Source organism: Bos taurus, chromosome 28 (genome assembly GCF_002263795.3).
Source record: "Bos taurus isolate L1 Dominette 01449 registration number 42190680 breed Hereford chromosome 28, ARS-UCD2.0, whole genome shotgun sequence".
Taxonomy (NCBI): Eukaryota; Metazoa; Chordata; class Mammalia; order Artiodactyla; family Bovidae; genus Bos; species Bos taurus.
Window position 1 is genome coordinate 18448970 of NC_037355.1, and position 21638 is coordinate 18470607.

General features: G+C 39.5%; 1 long non-coding RNA gene across 1 annotated transcript in view; it reads right to left on the bottom strand.

The window, feature by feature from the left end:
- Positions 1-21638, bottom strand: part of LOC132344132 (uncharacterized) — a 70430-nt gene that overhangs the window by 47423 nt on the left and 1369 nt on the right. The gene's annotated exons all lie outside the window — the stretch shown is intronic.

Consider the following 21638-nt stretch of genomic DNA (forward strand, 5'->3'; position numbering starts at 1 on the left):
ACAATGGATATGAGTTTGAGCAGACTCTGGGAGATAGTGAAGGACAGGGAAGCCTTGTGTGCTGAAGCCCATGGGGTTGCAAAGAGATGGACACGGCTTGGTGACTGAACAACAATAGCCTATGTTTTAATATCTCTGGTGTCTTAAAATACATCTTCCTATCACATACAAACAAGTTCTGCATAATATATTTGGCTATAAGTCTCTTTATAAAGCAAAACTTATAGACCTAAAAGTAGGAGTATCCAAGTCTACAAAGATAGTTGGAGAATTTATATATTTTTTTGCTAGGTGACAAAACAAGCAGTCAAAAATTCATCTTTGATAATGTTGGTAGGAATATAAATTTCTATAGCCATTCTGGAAAACAGTTCTTCAAAGAATTAATAATTCTTTGATCCAGAAATCCCACTCCTGTATATATTCAAAGGAAAGGAAATCACAAGTGATATCTATACTCCCATCTTTCATTGCAGCATCATTCCTCACACTAAGCCAAAATATGAAAGCAACCTAAGTGTCCATCAATGAATGTATGGATAAAGAAGATGTGTATATACAATGGGATCTTATTCATCATGAGAACGAAGGAAATACTACAATTTGGGACAACCTGGATGAGTCTAGAGGGCATTTTGCTAAGTAAAATACGCCAGACAGAGAAAGACAAATAATATATGGTATCACTTTATATATGAAATCTAAAAAAACCAAACTTATGAGAGACAGAGGGTAGAATAGTGTTTGCCAGGAGCTGGGGATGGGAGAAATGAGGATATCTTGATCCAATGGTACACACATCCGTTTATAAGATGAATAAAATCTGAGGATCTAAATATACAGCATAGTGACTATAGTTAGTAATACTGAATTATATACTTGAAATCTGCTAAGATTGTAGGTCTTAGGCATTCTCACCAAAAAAGAAAAAAAATTTAAGGTGAAAATATCATTCAAGGTAAAGAAGAATTGACCTAACAGACATAGGCAGAACATTCTACCTGACAGTGAGAGAATTCACATTCTTCCAGGTGTACATGGAACAAAACTTAATTAATCCCATGCTGGATAATAGAGCAAGCCTCTACAAATTTGACAAGACTAAAATTAATCATGGCAGGATTAAACTAGAAATCAATAATAGGAAGAAAATTAGAAAATAACACCAATTTCTGGAGATGAATCACATACACTTATATAATTTGTGAGTCAAAGATGTCACAATGGAAACATCTGAAACATAATAACAAAGGAGAATACTTTAAGAAACTTGGGAAGGAGATTTCTTTAACTGGGAACAAAAAGCATTAATTTATAATGGAAGCACTGTAAAACTGAGTTACATTAAAATTACACATTAAATAAGTAGTTTCTTATGTGAAGAGGGTAAAGTCAGTGAATTAGAAGGAATACAAAGAAAACTTCTTAAGGGGTGGGGTTGGTAATGTTCTATTCCTTGATTTGGTTAGTTATTTATATGAGCATATTCACCTGTGTTAATTCATCAAGCCATAAATTTATGACATATTCTTTTATGTATGTATATGAATATTTGCCAAAAATTATTGTAAAATATAAAGTTCTTTTTTAAAATTAAAAAAAAAATTTTCTGCTTTACAATATTGTATTGGTTTTGCCATACATCAACACGCATCCGCCACGGGTGTACACATGTTTCCCATCCTGAACCCCCCTTAAGCATAAAAATAACCCTCCAAAAAGCAACTCCTTTAAAGACAAAAAAATGTAAAACTAAAAAAAAGTCTAAAGGGAACTTAGAGACTTACTCTGTATTAAAAGATTAGGATTCAATGATGTTATGTCAAAGATATTGATAGGATATTTTCCATTTAAAATTTTATGTGGAGAAGCCATGACCTAAAATGAACATGGATAACTTTTTTCACTGAATTTTTTTTATTGTGGAAAAATACATATACATAGAAGGATATGTAAGGAGATCACATCAAAATCTATGAAACATTGCAGCAAAAGCTATACTAAAAACTAAAAGTATTAGCCTTTAAATGCTTGTATCATTAAGGAAAAGATAACAAAAAAAGGACACATTTTTAGTATATCTCTTAAGAACATTGGAAAAAATCAATAAAATAAACTGAAAGAACTAGAAATATGGAATTTAAAGATAGGAGATAAGAAAGTTAATAAATGTAAAATAAAAAAGAAAGAAAGATAATAATGCTCTCAAAATATAGAATAGTAACAAAATTAAACTCTTCTTGAGTCTGATTAAGGAAAAATAGAGTAGTCCCCAAAGGTCTTTCAGCCAATCACCCTGGGATGTGGCCCCTCTCATCAGTGGGCAGAACCAGCCCTCAGTCCTCCAGGCTGCAAAACCAGCCATGCCAAGAACTGGACCTGCCTACCAGTGGGCCAGAACCAGCCAAGGACACCCCAGGCTATGCAGAAAACTGCCAGGGCCCAGCCCTGCCCAATAGCAGGTCAGCAGCTGGTCCTACCACAACAGAAGGACCCATGCAGTACATAGGGGGCACTCCCAGAGCATACAGCTCTGGTTACCAGCACACTGCTGAGCTTCTTAGGAAGTCTCCCATAGGAGGCCACTTCTCCAAGATCTAAAACCATAAGCAACTCACTTAATACATAGAAATAAACACAGAGAATTAGGGAAAATGAGAAGATGGAGAAATACACTCTAAACGAGGGAACAAGACAAAACCTCAGAAAAAGAACTAAATGAAGTGAGATAAGCAATCAACCTGATAAATGGTTTAAGGTAATGATTGTAAAAAATGCTCAACAAACTAAGGGGAAGAGTGGATGAACACAGTGAGAATTTAACAGGGTCAGAAAATACAAAGAAGAATCAAATGAAGTGGAAAGACAAAGACTAAAAGAGTTTACTACAAATAATTATATACCAATAAAATGGGCAACCTAGAAGAAAGGGATACATCTTTAGAAATACACAATTTTCCAAGACTGAATGAGGAAGAAATAGAAAATATGAGCAGACTGACTGAAAATATGAGCAGGAGTGAAATTGAATCATTAATTTAAAAACTCCCATCGAAGGAAAGTCCAAATCTTCTGGCTTCCCAGATGAATTCTACTAAATATTTAAAGAAGAGTTAACACCTATCCTCAAACTATTTCCCCCAAAGTTGAAGAAGAAATTCTTCTTAACACATTCCATGAGGCCAGCCTCACCCTAATACCAAACCAGACAAAGACCCAACCTCCTCCCAAAAAAGAAAATTATAGACCAATGTTGATATTGGATTTAAAACTGAATGAAATAGAGTCAAAACTCCTCAACAAAACACTGGCAAACCAAATTCAACAACACTTCAAAAGGATCATATACCAAGATCAAGTGGGATTCATCCCAGGTTTGGTTTAATATCTGCAAATCAATGTGATGAAGTGAAAGTCACCCAATTGTGTCCAACTCTTTGCAATCCAATGGACTATACAATCCATGAAATTCTCCAGGCCAGAATACTGGAGTGGGTAGCCTTTCCCTTCTCCAGGGGATCTTCCTAACCCAGGGATTGAACCCAGGTCTTCTGTATTGCAGGTGGATTCTTTTCTGACTGAGCCACAAGGGAAGCCATAAAGGAAGATACATCTATTTAACAAATTAAAGAATCTCAATGATCAGAAAGAGCTTTTGATAAAATTCAATACCCATTTTTTTTCAATAAAAACTCTCCAGAAAGTGGGTATAGAATAAAATACCTCAAAACAATAAAGGTCATATATGACAAACCTGCCTCTTGAGAAACCTATATACAGGTCAGGAAGCAACAGTTAGAACTGGACATGGAACAACAGACTGGTTCCAAATAGGAAAAGGAGTTCATCAAGGCTGTATATTGTCACCCTGTTTATTTAACTTATATGCAGAGTACATCATGAGAAAAGCTGGGCTGGAAGAAGCACAAGCTGGAATCAAGATTGCCGGGAGAAGTATCAGTAACCTCAGATATGCAGATGACACCACCCTTATGGCAGAAAGTGAAGAGGAACTAAAAAGCCTCTTGATGAAAGTGAAAGAGAAGAGTGAAAAAGTTGGCTTAAAGCTCAACATTCAGAAAAGTAAGATCATGGCATCTGGTGCCATCACTTCATGGCAAATAGATGGCGAAACAGTGGAAACAGTGTCAGACTTTATTTTTTTGGGCTCCAAAATCACTGCAGATGATGATTGCAGCCATGAAATTAAAAGACGCTTACTCCTTGGAAGGAAAGTTATGACCAACCTAGATAGCATATTCAAAAGCAGAGACATTACTTTGCCAACAAAGGTCCATCTAGTCAAGGGTATGGTTTTTCCATTGGTCTTGTATGGTTGTGAGAGTTGGACTGTGAAGAAAGCTGAGCACAGAAGAATTGATGCTTTTGAACTGTGGTATTGGAGAAGACTCTTGAGAGTCCCTTGGACTGCAAGGAGATCCAACCAGTCTATCCTAAAGGAGATCAGTCCTGGGTATTCATTGGAAAGACTGATGCTGAAGCTGAAACTCCAATACTTTGGCCACCTCATGTGAAGAGCTGACTCATTGGAAAAGACCCTGATGCTGGGAGGGATTGGGGGCAGGAGGAGAAGGGGATGACAGAGGATGAGATGGCTGGATGGCATCACCGACTCGATAGACACGAGTTTGGGTAAAATCCAGGAGCTGATGATGGACAGGGAGGCCTGGCATGCTGCAATTCATGGGGTTGCAAAGAGTTGGACACGACTGAGCGACTGAACTGACTGACTGACTCATGACAAACCAACAGCTAAGACCATACTCAATGATGAAAATCTGACAGCATTTACTCAAAGATCAAGAACAAGAGAAGGATGTATGCTCTTGCCACTTTTACTCAACATAGTATTGGAAGTTCTAGCCACAGCAATCAGACAAGGAAAAAATAACAGACACCCAAATTGTAAAGGAAGACAGTTTGCAGATGATGTAATATCATATATAGAAAATCCTAAAGATGTCACCAAAAACTATTAGAACTAATAAATGATTCAGTAAAGTTTCAGACAAATAGATGGCAGATAAATGGGGAAACAACGAAAACAGTGAGAGACTTTATTTTTTGGGGCTCCAAAATCACTACAGGTGGTGACTGCAGCCATGACATTAAAAGATGCTTGCTCCTTGGAAGAAAAGCTATGACCAACCTAGACAGCATATTAAGAAGCAAAGACATTACTTTGCCAACGAAGGTCCATCTAGTCAGAGCTATGGTTTTTCCAGTAGTCATGTATGGCTGTGAGAGTTGGACTATAAACAAAGCTGAGTGCCAAAGAATCATTGCTTTTGAATGGTGGTGTTGGAGAAGACTCTTGAGAGTCCCTTGGACTGCAAGGAGATCAAACCAGTCAATCTTAAAGGAAATCAGTCCTGAATATTCATTGGAAGGACTGATGCTGAAGCTGAAACTCCAATACTTTGGTCACCTGATGTGAAGAACTGCCTGATTGGAAAAGACCCTGATGCTAGGAAAGATTGAAGGTGGGAGGAGAAGTGGACAACAGAGGATGAGCTAGTTGGATGGCATCACCGACATGATGGACATGAGTTTGAGTAAGCTCCAGGAGTTGGTGATGGACAGGGAAGCCTGGTGTGCTGCAGTCCATCGGGTCACAAATAGTCGGAGATGACTGAGCGACTGAACTGAACTGAACTGAAAGTTTCAGATTACAAAATTAATATACAAAAAGTTGTTGTGTTTCTATATATTAATAACAAACTATCAGATAGAGATATTAAGAATACAATCCTATTTAAAATTATATCAAAAAGAATAAAATACCTAGGAGATAACCCAACCAAGGAAGTAAAAGCCTTATACTTAGCTAACCATAAGCCACTGATGAAAGAAACTAAAGACACAGACAAATCGAAAAATACACTGTGCTGAAAAATTTGAAAAATTGATATTGATAAAATGTCCATACTACCCAAGACAATCTATAGATTTAATATAATTTCTACAAAAATACTTTTGCAAAACTACAGCAAATAATTCTAAAATTTGCATGGAAACACAGAAGACTCCAAATAGCCAAATCAATCTTGAGAAAAGAAGAACAAAGTTGGAGGTATCATGCTCCCTGATTTCAAATTAAACCACAAAGCTACAATAATCAAAGCTCTACTGTACTGGCACAAAAACCAACACATAGATCAACTGAACAGAATAGAGAATCCAGAAATATACTTACCTAATCAATTAGCCTATTTCAAAGGAGATAAAAATATATTAATACAATATATAATAATATAATACAAAATAATAATAATATAAAATTACCAAACTATATTAATAAATATATTAAACAATTCATACCCTCTTAATAAATAGCATTAGGAAAAACATGACAGTTAATACAGAAGTGGCAAACTGAAATACTTTGTCACACTGTATACAAAAATAAACTCAAAATGGATTAAAGACAAATGTAAGACATGAAACCGTAGAACTTTTAGAAGAAAACATGGGCAGTATATTCTCAGACACTGGTCTTACAGTATTTTTTTTGGATATGCCTCTTTGGGCCTGGGAAACAACAGCAAAAATAAACAAATGGGACTACATCAAACTAAAAGCCTTTTGCACAGTGGAAGATATTAGCAACAAAACAAAAAGGCAGTCTACTGAATGGCAGAAGATATTTGCAAATGATATATCTGATGAGGTTAATATACAAAATATAGAAAGAACTCATGCAACTCAACATCGTAAAACAAACAACCTGATTAAGAAATTAGCAGAGGACCTGAATAGGTATTTTTTCAAAGAAGACACATGAAAAGATGCTCAACATCACTAATCATCAGAGAAATGCAAATGAAGGCCACAAGGGGATACTACCTCACTCCTGCCAGAATGGCTATTATCAAAAAGACAAGAAATAACAAATGCTGGTGAGAATGTGTAGAAAAGGGGACCTTAGTACCCTGTTGATGCAGATGTAAATTGCTGCAGTCACTGTGGAAGATAGTACAGAGGTGTGTCATAGAACTAAAATAGAGTGAATATATGATACAGCAGTTTCACTTGTGAAAACAAGATATTAACTTGAAAGATATATGTACTCCAGTGTTCCTTGTAGCATTATTTATTCAGTGTGATGGCTAAGGTATGAAAGCAATCTCAGTGTCCATCCACAGATGAATGGATAAAGGAAATGTGGTATAGATGTTACAAGAGCAGACTACTCAGCCATTAGAAAAATGAAATCTCACCATTTGCAAAAATATGGATGGGTCAAGAAGGTATTATGCTTAGTGAAATAAATCAGACAGAGAAAGATAAATACCACATGATCTTATTTACACGTGGAATCTTAAAACCAAAACAAATAAACAAGCAAAATGAAAACAGACTCAAAGATAGAGTGAAAAATGGGTTTTGCCGGAAGGGAGAGGGCTTGTAAAATCAGTGAAATAGGTGAAGGGGGTTAAGAGGTACAAACCTCTATGTATATAATAAATAAGTCATGGGGATATAATACACAGCATAAAGAATATGGTCAATAGTATTGCAATAACTTTGTATGGGGACAGATGGTTACCAGACTTACGGCGATCTTTTCATCATGTATGCAAATGTCAGATCATTATGTAGTACACCTGAAACTAACATATTTCAGTATTTCAGTTTAAAAAAGAAAAAAGAATAGAACAGATAATATAGGTTTTACTTGATTCTAAGAAGGAATCATAGGATTCTGTGATGAGAAAAAAAAAACTTAGGTGAACCAGCAGAGATAACACAGTACGGGGAAAGTCTTCCTAATCTAAGCGTGAAGACAACCTAGATGGAGGATATTTGGGTCCAGCGAAGGGAAGATTTCTAGGATGTTCTTGAGGTTAGAAAGAGCATCGTGTGTTCAAAACCACTCAGTTTCCATATTCAGGACAGATGAGGATCATATGGGGTAGAACTTTGCTTGAATGTATGCATAATGTCACAGAATCTGTTTTTCTTTGCCAATAACCACAGGGTGGCAACAACAGGAAAAAGAAGAAACATCTTTTTATCAAGATATATACTATGGTAATATATTATGTGATATTACACGTAGATATAAACTGGATAAACAAGCCCTGTATAATATCTGAATACTATTTGAAAGAGAGATTTTTTTTTCTTGCTCTTATAAGCTTTCAACTCAGAGAATTCTACCTGTTTAGCTTATTTCATCATGCAACTTAACACCACATACATTAGTCATTTCCTGTGTGTCCAATCTACTATGTGGCTAAATTGGATCTCCAGCAACCAGAAAGTATATGAATAATCTCTGTGAAGCTCTTACTCACTATGCCTTAGTGATTTGAATACTAATTAGTATTTGTAAAGTAGGAGGAGAAACAGGAGTTAAATAGTGGTTGATTTTCATTACCTGATAGTAACAAACATCATCACAATATTATTGCAGAGAATAGCATCCTACTGTCCTTTCATCTTGTCAGTTTAAAGAAAATGAGTCTTTACCTCATTCTGCTAGGAAAGATTTGAAACAGATAAGGATAATTAAAACATGGTCTTCAAAAGGTATAAAAATAATAGTGAATAATAATAGTGAAACACTTGATATCTTTTCTAATTGTCACACCCACCCACACAAGGGCTTATTCAATAGATTCAATTGTATATCTACAACTCAAACTTGTTCAGTATGTTAGTTATTATCCTACTCCCATCTCAGAAGGTACTCCATGGACCTCTCCATCTTTCCCTCTGAATCTACTCTCCTGCATTTTCTATCTTCATATTCCTTCATTTTCTATGTTCATATTGCACAAACATTGACCCACTTTCCAACAGAAATAAAGGAGTCATCTTATCTCTTCAACGTTTGTCACATTCACTAAAACAAAAAGACCTCCTGGGACTTCCCTGGTGGTCCAGTGGTTAGGAATCTGCCTGCCACTGCAGGGGACATGGGTTCAATCCCAGGTCAGGAAGATCCCACACACCGTGAGGCAACTGAGACTCTGTGCCGCAACTACCGAAGCCCATGCTGTAGAGCCTGAGTTCTGCAACAAGAGAAGACACTGCTGTGAGAAGCCCATGGACCACAGCTAAAGAGCAGCCCCTGCTTGTTGCAACTAGAGAAGGCCCTCACACAACAATGAAGACCCAGCACAGCCAGGGGAAAATAAATCTCCCTGTCTTATTGATTCCACCTCCGAAATTGTATTTAAATGCCATATCTTCTTCATCTTCACTGCTACCACTTCAGGCCCTCATTCCAACTTTCAGATTCTTGTAATAGCCACTTAATTTCCTTCTGACTCATTTTGCGCCCTTCTCCAATTTATTTGGTGTGTACTGGTTCCGATCAATCCTTACAAAATGGAAATCTCATTGCCTCTCTCCCCAGTTTAAAATTCATCATTGTTCCCTATAGTACTTTGGATTAAATATGAAAGTTTTCATTTTGTCTCTAAAGTTATTCATGATCTGCACTTTACCTCTCTGCCATATGTACCTGACACAATAGCCAGGCTGAGCTATCATACTTGCATTTAACTACATACCACACTGTGTATTCTACTGGGCCCTTGCATACACTGCTATTGCCTCTCTTGAAGTTTTTTCCCTCTTTTTTATACTCTCATATCTTTCAAACACTCCCCAGACCTGGCCACATTGTATTCAATCTTAAAGATTCAGCTCAAATGTCACCTTTCCCCAGGAATATGTATGTCTTTGATCTCCTGCCTTCATCAATCTGGGTTATATGGCCTTCTTTGTACTACTCTATGATGAAGGTTGGCAACTGTTTTCTGTGAAGGGCCAAATAATAAATATTTTAGGTTCTGATAGCGTCCACAGGATTCTCCAGGCAAGAATACTGGAGTGGGTTGCCATTTCCTTCTCTCAGTAGGCTACACAGTGGACCCTAAAAAGATCCATGTCTTAAAACCAGGAAACTACGAATGTTACTTTATTTGAAAAAAGGATTGTTGCAGATGTAATGGGTTGTGAGATGAAACCATCCTGAACCATCCAGGTGGAGACTAAATTTAATGATGTGTCCTTATAAAAGAAACATATAGGAGAAGATAGGTAGAAAGGGAGGATGCAATGTGACCATAGAGACAGAGGTTGGAGTGGAGTGATGCTGCCATGAATTAAGCAATGCTGACAGCCACTGGAAGCTGGATATGGCAAAAAAAAAAAAAAAAAAAATGGACAGCTCTGGAACCCTGTGGGGAGTGTAGTCCTGTCAACACCTTGACTTTGGATTCTGACCTACACGATGTGACAGAATCAATTTCTATTATTTCAGCCACCCAATTTAGCTAATCCAGGAACACATGTAGCAAGCTGTACAATCTCAGCCACCACTATACAAGTCTGCCACAGTAGGGTGAAGATACAGACAATATGTAAACAAACGGGCATGACTGTGTTCCAGTAAAAACTTTATTCACCAAAACAAACAGTAGGACAGATTTGACCCACAGGTTGTAGATTGGCACTTACAGAGCAGTGATTATCATACTCGATTATTTCTCCTCAAGCATATTGAAAGCAAGAACTATGACATATATCTTAGAATTTCTAACTTAAGAATCTCAAATTTTAATTCCTATAGTGGCCAGGCAGGTGAATTAAGTGAGTGAAGTAGACTGGATGCAAAAGTGAAAGTGTCACCTAATGATGGCGACATCTGCTAGGATCCTGGCGAATATTGCCATGCTAGTGCATGCTAGCGCTTCCCTCGTAGCCCAATCAGTAAAGAATCCACCTGCAGTGTACAAGACCAGGGTGCAGTTCCTGGGTTGGGAAGATCCCCTGGAGAAGGAAATGGCTACCCACTCCAGTATTCATGCGTGGGAAATTCCATGGACAGAGGAGCCTGGCAGGCTACAGTCTATGGGGTCACAAGAGTCAGACACGACTGAGAGACTAAACCCCCACCAGGGCTGCATATCTAGGAGGACCACTCTATGAATTGTTAATGATAAATATAAATATAAATATATATATAGGGTTGGCCAAAAAATTCATTTGGGATTTTCCATAACATTTTGGGCAACCCAATAATTACAAGATAATAGAAGGGATAAATGAAGTAATAATTTTAAAAGTTTAGTCCTAAAGAAGGAAAGAAAAATAGAAAAAGTAGTAACAAAACAGCCTTAATAGAACACAGATAGCAACATGATATATACACCAAACTATGTCAGTTATTATTTTAACTGTAAATGAACTAAATACACCCAGTAAAGGTTTATGGTTGTCAGATTGGATTAAACAACAACAATATCGTGTTTAAAGTGTCACACTTTAGGTATATACAGGAATGTTAACAGTAAAAAACAAACAAAACATATGCCATGCAAATAATAGACAAAACAAAGGTAGTGTATCTATAGTAAAATAAGATAAAATAGATTTAATGCAAAAAGAATTACCAAATTTGCAGATATAAAGTAAAAAGAATAATTAAGAAACCTCATAATTGTAAAAGGATCAATTCAGCAGGAAGTTATTTACAGTCCTGAGTTTTTCTGTACTCCATAACAGAGCTCCAAATATTAAAGGAGAAATGAACAGAATGAAAAGGCTCAGTGAACAGATCCATAATCTTAAAGAAACACTTCAGCATACTTTATTTAATAGCTCATAAGACAGTATAACAAAAAAACTGTAAAAACAATACCCAATTGACCAACTTGGCCTAACTGGCTTATATAGAATACTGCCTTGAACTATGACAGAATTCACCTTTTCAAGTGAACATGGATTTTTTACCAAAATAATGAAGAAAATCTCAACAAATCTAAAAAAAGCAGTCAATCTCAGAGTTCTCTTTAGACAACAGAATCAAGATAGAAATCACTAACAAAATATAACTGGCATAATCCCAACTGCTTGGTAATTAAATATTTGGCTGTTTTTCAGTTGCTCAGGTGTCTGACTCATTGTGATGCCATGGACTGCAGCAGATTCTTAACGACTGAACCACCTGGAAGTCCCAGTTAAATATTTTAACACCTATTAATATGACAATTTGGGTGAAATGCATAAGTTTCTAAAGCTATATACATAATTTACCAAAATAGAAGCAGAAAATTTGACTAGCTCAGTATTTAAGCCAGTAGTTGACTAGCTTAGACATATTTTCTCTATTATTTAAAAATCTCTCCTAAAGAAAACTCTAGGCTCACATGGTTTCACTGGCAAATTCTTACAAAAATCTAAGGGAAAAAAAAATATGCACAATTTCGTCTAGAAAACAAAAAGACATCTGTTTCTAATGCAACTCTTTAAGAGCAATATAACTAGAATTCAAAAATCTGACAAGGACATTACAAGAAAGAGAATTAACAGAACCAATCTTTCATAAACACAGATGAAAAATCTTTAACAAAATATTAGACAATTGAATCTAATGATATATAAGTTGAGCTTATTCTAGGAATGCAAGATTGGCTTAACATTTAAAAATTAACCCAATCATATTAATGTAAATAAAAGATAAAGATGATATGACCATCTTGATAGATGCAGCAAAACAATTTGACAAAAATTTTCTCTTCGGCATGTATTCTGTATTTAAAAACAGACTTCACAAACTTGAAATAAAAGGCAACTTTCTTAAACAATTAAAGAATATTACCAAAATAACAACAATAGCAAACATCATATCCACTGGTGAAAAACTGAATACTTTCCTTCTAACCTTGGGAATGAGATAAGGATGCCATTCTTACTATTTATAACTGAGGTTAGAAGTAGTGGAGGTCCCAGCCATTGTGGTATATTAAATGTGTGTGTGTTTGTGTATATATATATACATATACATATATATGAATTTGAAAAGAAAGAAAAGTTGTCATTATTTGTAGGCAGCATGATTATATGGTAGAAAATCCAAAAGAATCTATAAATTCTGTGACCTAATATTGAATCTGCAACATTGCTGGATAAAAGATCATTCTTAAAAAATCATTTGTATTTCTATATATCATTTGTAAATAGAACATTATATTTTAAAATATATTATTTATAATAGCATATTCTGACTACATAAAAATAATTCTCATAAAATAAATATCATATAAAATATTGGGTTAGCCAAAAAGTTTGTTTGGGTTTTTGTAAGGTGATATGAAAAGCCGAAGAACTGATGCTTTTGAACTGTGGTGTTGGAGAAGACTCTTGAGAGTCCCTTGGACTGCAAGGGAGATCCAACCAGTTCATTCTGAAGGAGATCAGCCCTGGGATTTCTTTGGAAGGAATGATGCTAAAGCTGAAACTCCAGTACTTTGGCCACCTCACGCGAAGAGTTGACTCACTGGAAAAGACTCTGATGCTGGGAGGGATTGGGGGCAGGAGGAGAAGGGGACGACAGAGGATGAGATGGCTGGATGGCATCACTGACTCGATGGACGTGAGTCTCAGTGAACTCTGAGAGTTGGTGATGGACAGGGAGGCCTGGCGTGCTGCAATTCATGGGGTTGCAAAGAGTCGGACAGGACTGAGCGACTGATCTGATCTGATGAAAAGCCTGAGTGAACTTTTTGGCCAACCCAATATTTATAATTCCCCAACACTGGAAACGAAAAAACTCCTTGAGGGAAGCTAAATATTTAAATAAATTTAGAAATAAACATTTCAGAAAGCTTTTAACATTCAGAAATCTCAATATTGTAAAGATGTCAATTTTTCCCAAATAAATCTATAAATTAATACTACCCCAATCAAAATTCTAACAGGATTTTTGGAAAAGCTGACAAAGCTGATTCTAAAATTCATATGGAAATGCAAAGGGCCAAGAATACCTAAGGCAACTGAAGAAGAAGAGCAAAGCTGAAGATTCATTCTACCTGAGAACAAAACCAATCATAAAGCTATAGTTAATGAGGACCTCATGGGATTGACTTATTTTAAAGTTATATAAACTAACCAGTGAACTAGATTAGAGGTCTATACATGAATAGTCATCTGATTCATGATAAAGGTAACAATGTAATGGGTGAAAGAAGAGTATTCTCAATAAATGTTGCTGGATTAACAGGATATGTTAAAAATACAAACACACACACACACACACACACACATATATATATATGTACCTCTTCCTATACCATTACTCAAAAATTAATTCCAGATGGATTGCCAATCTAACTGTGAAAATACAACAATAAAGCTTTTAGAGGAGAACACAGGAAGACATCCTTCTGATCTTGGAGTAAGTAGATTTCTTAAACAAGACATAAAGTGCATTAACACAGAGAATAACATCCCTATATATATATATATATACACACATATATATACACACACACATATATATCTAACAAAGGAGTAATATCTAGAATGTGTACAAACTTTTATTAATCAGTAAGACAGATGACCCAAGAGAAAACCGAAAAAAAAAAAAAAATCTGGACACATCATGAGAGGATATCCAAGTATCCTAAAATCGTGTAAAAAGGTACTTCAATCCCATGAGCCATCAGTTCAGTTCAGTCGCTCAGTCGTGTCTAACTCTTTGTGACCCCATGGACAGCAGCACGCCAGGCCTCCCTGTCCATCACCAGATCCCGGAGTTTACCCAAACTCGTGTCCATTGAGTCAGTGATGCCATCCAACCATCTCATCCTCTGTCATCCTCTTCTCCTCCCGCCTTCAATCTTTCCCAGCATCAGGGTCTTTTCAAATGAGTCAGTTCTTCGCATCAGGTGGCCAAAGTATTGGAGTTTCAGCCTCAGCTTCAGCTTCAGTTTCAGCTTCAGGAATATTCATTCCTTCCAATGAATATTCGGGACGGATTTCCTTTAGGATTGACTGGTTGGATCTCCTTGCTGTCCAAGGGACTCTCAAGAGTCTTCTCCAACACCACAGTTCAAAAGCATCCATTCTTTGGCACTCAGCTTTCTTTACAGTCCAACTCTCACATCCATACATGACTACTGGAAAAACCATTGCTTTGACTAGATGGACCTTTGTTGGCAAAGTAATGCTTTTTAATATGCTGTCTAGTTTAGTCATAACTTTTCTTCCAAGGAAAAAGCGTCTTTTAATGTCATGGCTGCAGTCACCATTTGCAGTGAGTTTGGAGCCCCCCAAAACAAAGTCTGTCATTGTTTCCATGGTTCCCCATCTATTTGCCATGAAATGATGGGACCAGATGCCATGATCTTAGTTTTCTGAATGTTGAGTGTTAAGCCAACTTTTTCACTCTCCTCTTTCACTTTCATCAAGAGGCTCTAGTTCCTCTTCACTTTCTGCCAATAAGTGTGGTATCACCTGCATATCTGAGGTTATTGATACTTCTCCCAGCAATCTTGATTCCAGCTTGTGCATCATCCAGCCCAGCATTTCACATGATGTACTCTGCATATAAGTTAAATAAGCAGGGTGACAATATACAGCCTTGACATACTCCTTTCACGATTTGGCACCATTCTGTTGTTCCACATCCAGTTCTAACTGTTGCTTTTTGACCTGCATAGAGATTTCTCAAGAGGCAGGTCAGGTGGTCTGGTATTCCCATATCTTGAAGAATTTCCAGTTTGTTGTGATCTTCACAGTCAAAGGCTTTGGCATAGTCAATAAAGCAGAAGTAGATGTTTTTCTGAAACTCTCTTGCTTTTTCGATGATCCAACTGCTGCTGCTGCTAAGTCGCTTCAGTCGTGTCCGACTCTGTGCGACCCCATAGACGGCAGCCCACCAGGCTCCCCCGTCCCTGGGATTCTCCAGGCAAGAACACTGGAGTGGGTTGCCATTTCCTTCTCCAATGCATGAAAGTGAAAAGTGAAAGTGAAGTCGCTCAGTCGTGTCTGACTCTCAGCGACCCCATAGACTGCAGCCTACCAGGCTCCTCCGTCCATGGGATTTTCCAGGCAAGAGTACTGGAGTGGGGTGCCATTGTCTTCTCCAATGCATGAAAGTGAAAAGTGAAAGTGAAGCCGCTCAGTCATATCTGACTCTTAGTGACCCCATGGACTGCAGTCTACCAGGCTCCTCCATCCATGGGATTTTTCAGGCAAGAGTACTGGAGTGGGGTGCCATTGCCTTCTCCGATGATCCAACAGATGTTGGCAATTTGATCTCTGTTTCCTCTCTGCCTTTTCTAAATCCAGTTTGAACATCTGGAAGATCATGTTTCACGTACTGTTGAAGTCTGGCTTGGAGAATTTTGAGCATTACTTTGCTAGCGTGTGAGATGAGTGCAATTGCATGGTAGTTGGAGCATTCTTTAGCATTCTTCAGTATTCTTGTCTTGAGGACCCCATGAACAGTATGGAAAGGCCATCAGGAACTTCTAAATTAAACCACAGCTTGAGATTACTACTACACACTCACCAGAATGGCTAAAGTCAGAAAATGCCAAGAGTTGAAAGGGATGTGTAGGTACCATTTGGAACTCTCATACATTGTTAGAAGGTTTGTAAACTGGTACATTCTTGACTACTATTAGGCAGTATCTACTAAAACCAAAAAGGGTCCATACAATAGGATTTTATTTACATGAAGCACACAGAGGCAAGCCTAAGCCCCTCTGTGATACAAGTCAGGACGATGGTTACACTAATGGAGGAGGGTACAAGTGTTTAATAGGAATACCAAGGAGTGTTGTGAGAAGCAGGAAATCACCCTGTTTCCTGATCTAGATGTTGGTCACAGGAATGTATCTGGTTGTGAAATTCGTTAGGATTTACACTTACCATATGAAAAACTATTATATGTATACTTGTCTCCAATAAAAAGTTCAAAATACACTAACAACTCATTTTTAGAGAGGAATTAAACTAGAAGGTCAAGACTGATGTACATCATTAATTTCACCTTACAATAATAATGTTCCAAAGAAGTTATCTTTTTAATTCACCTTATGATCTTAGTTCTGAGCCACCTGATAAAATACCTCTCTCTTAACCCTAGAAAACCACTCCTGTACTGCCGTGGAAGGCTGAGATGGGGCAGGTGGGGGGAATTCTTCTTCCCAATCAGAAGATTTATTTCTATAGCCTATATGTTATTCTCAAGTTCAGTTCTCCATGCCTATACTTATAAGTGCCCACTTCCCCCCTCTTGCTTTTAGAAACAAATATAACTTTCAACTAAAACAGAAGAAAATGGCCTAGGTGTAGGTCCTAGAAAATAGGCCCTATTTTGACAAAACATCAGTTGCATAATTCATTTTTCACGTAATCCAAACTCATTACCTAACAATACTTGTATTTTAACTGTATCTTTTTCTGTATATTTTATTCCATAGCAATATGTTTTCTACCCGCCCCCAACCATTTTCTTAGGGGAGACGTCTCAAAGGTTTATTTTCATATTATAAACTACTAAGAAAGGAACACCGGGCTTTGAAGTTTTGTGAATAATACTCACTGAGAATCTTCTAACATAGCAGTCATGCATTGCACATTCAACAGTTAGTTTTTGAGGACCCTTGGGGGGTCAGGCAATGATCTGAGCACTAGGGGTACAATGGAATAATGGTCAAGCATAGGTTCTGAATTTAGGTAGTCTGTGTTTAAATTGGAGAAGGCAATGGCACCCCATTCCTGTCCTCTTGCCTGGAAAATCCCATGGGCGGAGGAGCCTGGTGGGCTGCAGTCCATGGGGTTGCTAAGAGTCAGACATGACTGAGCGACTTCACTTTCACTTCTCACTTTCACGTGTTGGAGAAGGCAATGGCAACCCACTCCAGTGTTCTTGCCTGGAGAATCCCAGGGACAGGGGAGCCTGGTGGGCTGCTGTCTTTGGGATCACACGTGACTGAAGAGACTTAGCAGCAGCAGCAGCAGCAGTGTTTAAATTCCAACTAAATAATTTACCACTAGCGGCACCTGGGAAGCCCAAATAATTTACTACTTGTGTAAATATGATCTATTAATTATATTATTTTTATGACTCAGCTTACTCATTTATGGGGCTTCCCTGATGGCTCAAATGGTAAAGAATCCACTTGCAGTGCAGGAGACCCATGTTTGATCCCTGGGTTGGGAAGATCCCCTAGAGAATGGAATGGCAACCCACTCCAGTATTCTTGCCTGGAGAATTCCATGGACAGAGGAGGTCTGTCAGGATGCCAAGAGTTGGACATGACTCAGCAACTAAGCATGTATGCTTGCACACTCACACACTCATACACACACTCTCACTTATGAAATAGGGACACCAGTAATTTCTCTCTTGGCCCAGTTAGGAAGGTTAAATGGCATATTATGTGAAAATCACTTAGAACCTTCCTTAGCATGTGGTAAACATGCCATATGTCAGCTGTTATTACCAGAGATGACCTCATTTTTGCCAAATCGCCTGTTGACAAATGACAAACTGTATCACCACCACACCTGCCTGCCATGCCCTCTTTGCTAGACACCCCATCCATACTAGCAAGGAAATGACAAACACATTAACTGAACTAGCAACTAAGATTGTAGCACTGGAGAGCCCTTGGTCCATTCCAGGCCCTGCCTTTTATAAGTAATGGCACTAAAGCCCAGAGATGTTGCCCCTCTTGGACTGAATCTCACACAGCTAATGAGGGAGTGAAACTGGTGTTAGACCTTGAGTCTGCACATTTCCAGTCCAGGTGTTGGGGTGAAGAAACCTGTAAACTGGAAAATTTGAGCACTCTCTCAATTGGCTCATGTTTGATCCCACCAAAGTGTTAGTTGCTCAGTTGTGTCCGACTCTTTGTGACCCCATGGACTGTAGTCCAAGTTCCTCTGTCCATGGTATTCTTCAGACAAGAATACTGCGTTGCCATTTCCTCCTTCAGGGGATCTTCCGGACACAGGGATCAAACTCAAGTCTTCTGCATTGCAGGTGGATTCTTTACTTCTGAGCCACCAGGGAAGACTTGACTCCACTAAAGGGAGCAAGTAAGTTGCACTCCTCCTAGTGGGGAAGGGGAAACCTCCCTGTAAATTGCCTATTTTTAGCCTCCGTATACTCTGTGCTCTTTCACTCACTCTGGCTAACAGACTGCTGTGGGATTTAAGGCACTTTCCATGGTGTTGCTTGGTGGTTGCCATGCCAACGAAATTTAACAGAAATAGAGTGCTCTAGTAGATTATTCTGGTGAAGGCTAAAAAGCCAGATTACAGCTCTGACTCTGAAGCTTAAATGATGCAAGTGATTAACTGATGCAAGTGATGCAAGTACTGGCACATAGTAGGTACACCATTACACTGGTGGAAAAACAAAACATGAATGCAATTAGTTGCATTAGGGAGATGAAGACCTAGCAGCAGATGCTACTTAAATCAATCCTCAGTCAGCCTGAAACAAGTTCACTCATAATCACCCTGGATTTTCGTAATTACCTGACAGTGTGTGAAATGCTTTGTCTGATTCCAAAGGACTGTCTCTGCTCTTCAGGTCACTTACTTCTGCAACCCAGGGGACTCTGCATACACATGCCTGTTGCAGACATGCAGAAGGAACAGTAATCTGACCTGCATTCCCTTCACAGGAGCTTTATACAAACAGGGGGCCCTGTTCAGTTCTTCTAAGGTCAATTTCTGGTAAATGTAATCACCATATTTACTATAAAACACATTTGAATTCCAGAACTAGGATTTGAATCAAGCCTAACTCCAGAGCCTGGACTCTTAATTACATTGATGTGATAATTCATTTGCACCCCTCCCCCAAATCTGAGATAATTACTGAGATATTTACAGTTAAAATCAAGGTTGAAATGAGTAACAGTACCTTCTGAGAATAGAGACACCCTGTGGAGTTAAGATTCATCAGAGTAACTGCAGATGAACAAAATCTCTTTTTGACAAGAAAACCCAATGGTAACTTTTATTCTGGTTTCATTTCAACAGTTAGACTAGGAATATTCCAAAAGAGGTTAAAAAAAAAAAAAAGCTGAGTCATCTGTGTCCTTTAGAAAGGAAGAAACCTCTCTTTAGGATGGGAAATCTTCCCTTCTGCTTGGGGGGACAGGGGGAGGGTGTATCTCAGAGATGGGAGTGCGAATGGTAGGGGTCTCATTTCTTTATTCACAACCCATATACTTTTCTAGACTTAGTTCTGCCAGTTAACTCAGCACCAGCATACTCCGCTAGGAAGTATGGACTATCGAGGCTAGTTATTCTGGGATGACAGAATGAAGAGGTCCTAACATAAACACCCGCATCTTCCTGCCGGCAGATTTTCAAAGAAGATGCCCGGCCGTGCTTCATCCTGACGCACACTCTCCCGCTCCCCGATAACTGTAAAGTCCAAACAAACCCTGCCAGGGCCTGCAGAAAGCGCAGCGCTTCAGAGGCTGGCACGCTTTCCCCCTTCCTCCCCCGGAGCGGGGAGAGATCCCGGCACCTCTGCCGGTGATGTCAGTGGAATCCTGAGCCCCATCCCGCTCCGCGGCTGGGAGAGGGCAGACGGTGCTCTCGGCAGCCGGGAAGAGCTGGGGTGTCCCCCGCGGGACCACGGCGGTCCGGGACCCCCGAGGCGAAAGCTCTCTCCGCGCGCGGGGTCCCGGCAACCGCGCACGCCGCCCCAGCTGGCACGCGCCACGCTCCGCCCTGGAAGCCGCTTTGGTCCCGGCGCGGGGGTGCGCGGGGGGTGAGAGCAGGCCCGCTCAGCCTGATTTACGGCTCTGCTGAAAACCGCTTCGTTCCCGCAGCAGTAGCACCGTCGTGGCAGCAGCAGCAGCTGCAGCAACAAGTCGGGTAAGTGGGCATCTGCGCCCGCGGCCCGGCCCAGGGGGCGCGGCAGAGGGGGCCGTCCGGGCTGGGCAGCAGGTCCCGTCCCGCACCACGGCGGGGAGCTGGGCATCTCGGCCCTCGCCTGCGGGCACTCGTGTGCGCACGTATCCACTCTGGCACCGGCGGGCTGGCACGCAGAGGAGCTGGGGTGGGGAGAGCCGGGACCCCTGAGGCACACTCATTTCCAGCCTGCCCCGCTTAAGGCAGAGGAAATTAGGGCTTGTCTGCCAACCCTGTGAACTGGGGCCCCCGCTGGGCCCTTGAAAGCTGGCGCACTCCCGGGGTGCATCAGCACGGGTTTCCCCATCCGGGGATGCCATTCCTTCCCCATTGCTCCCTGGAATTCTGGTACCCCTTCTTTCACGTCTGGCCTGCGTTTTCGGCCAGAGTTGGCCTCCTGTCCCCAGAACACGCGTGTTTAAACAGCTTGCTGTAGCACAGGAAGAGGTTCCCCTCTTTGGGGGCAGAGGCTTATTAACATGGAAGCTTTGTCTACTGTGTGGGGACCACTGGCACCTCTGTTTTCAAAGAGGTTGAGGGCCCAATAATAGTACTTTTTAGCCAAGACCCTTGGCTCCCTCCCTTTGGGGTCCCGTGCTTATTACTTACATTTAAGAAACCATTCCTGGAGGGACTAGATATGCCCTGCTGGCAGAATTGGGCTGCTAACAGTCATCTGTTGCTAGGGTTAAGAAAATAAATTTCTACGAGGAAATAAGAACTTCCCTTTACTAAGAGTTATGCTGTTACCTACATGGTTCAAACTTTGGCCACCCTAGAGGTCGTCATGTTAAAACAGGATCAGAGTCGAGACAAATCCATCCAGAACACTCTGTTTTAGTAAAACCTTATCTGTGGCCCCACTTAGTATTTTGATACATTGGGTTTCCAGATTTCAGTAAATCTGGAGTATTAGGGGAGCA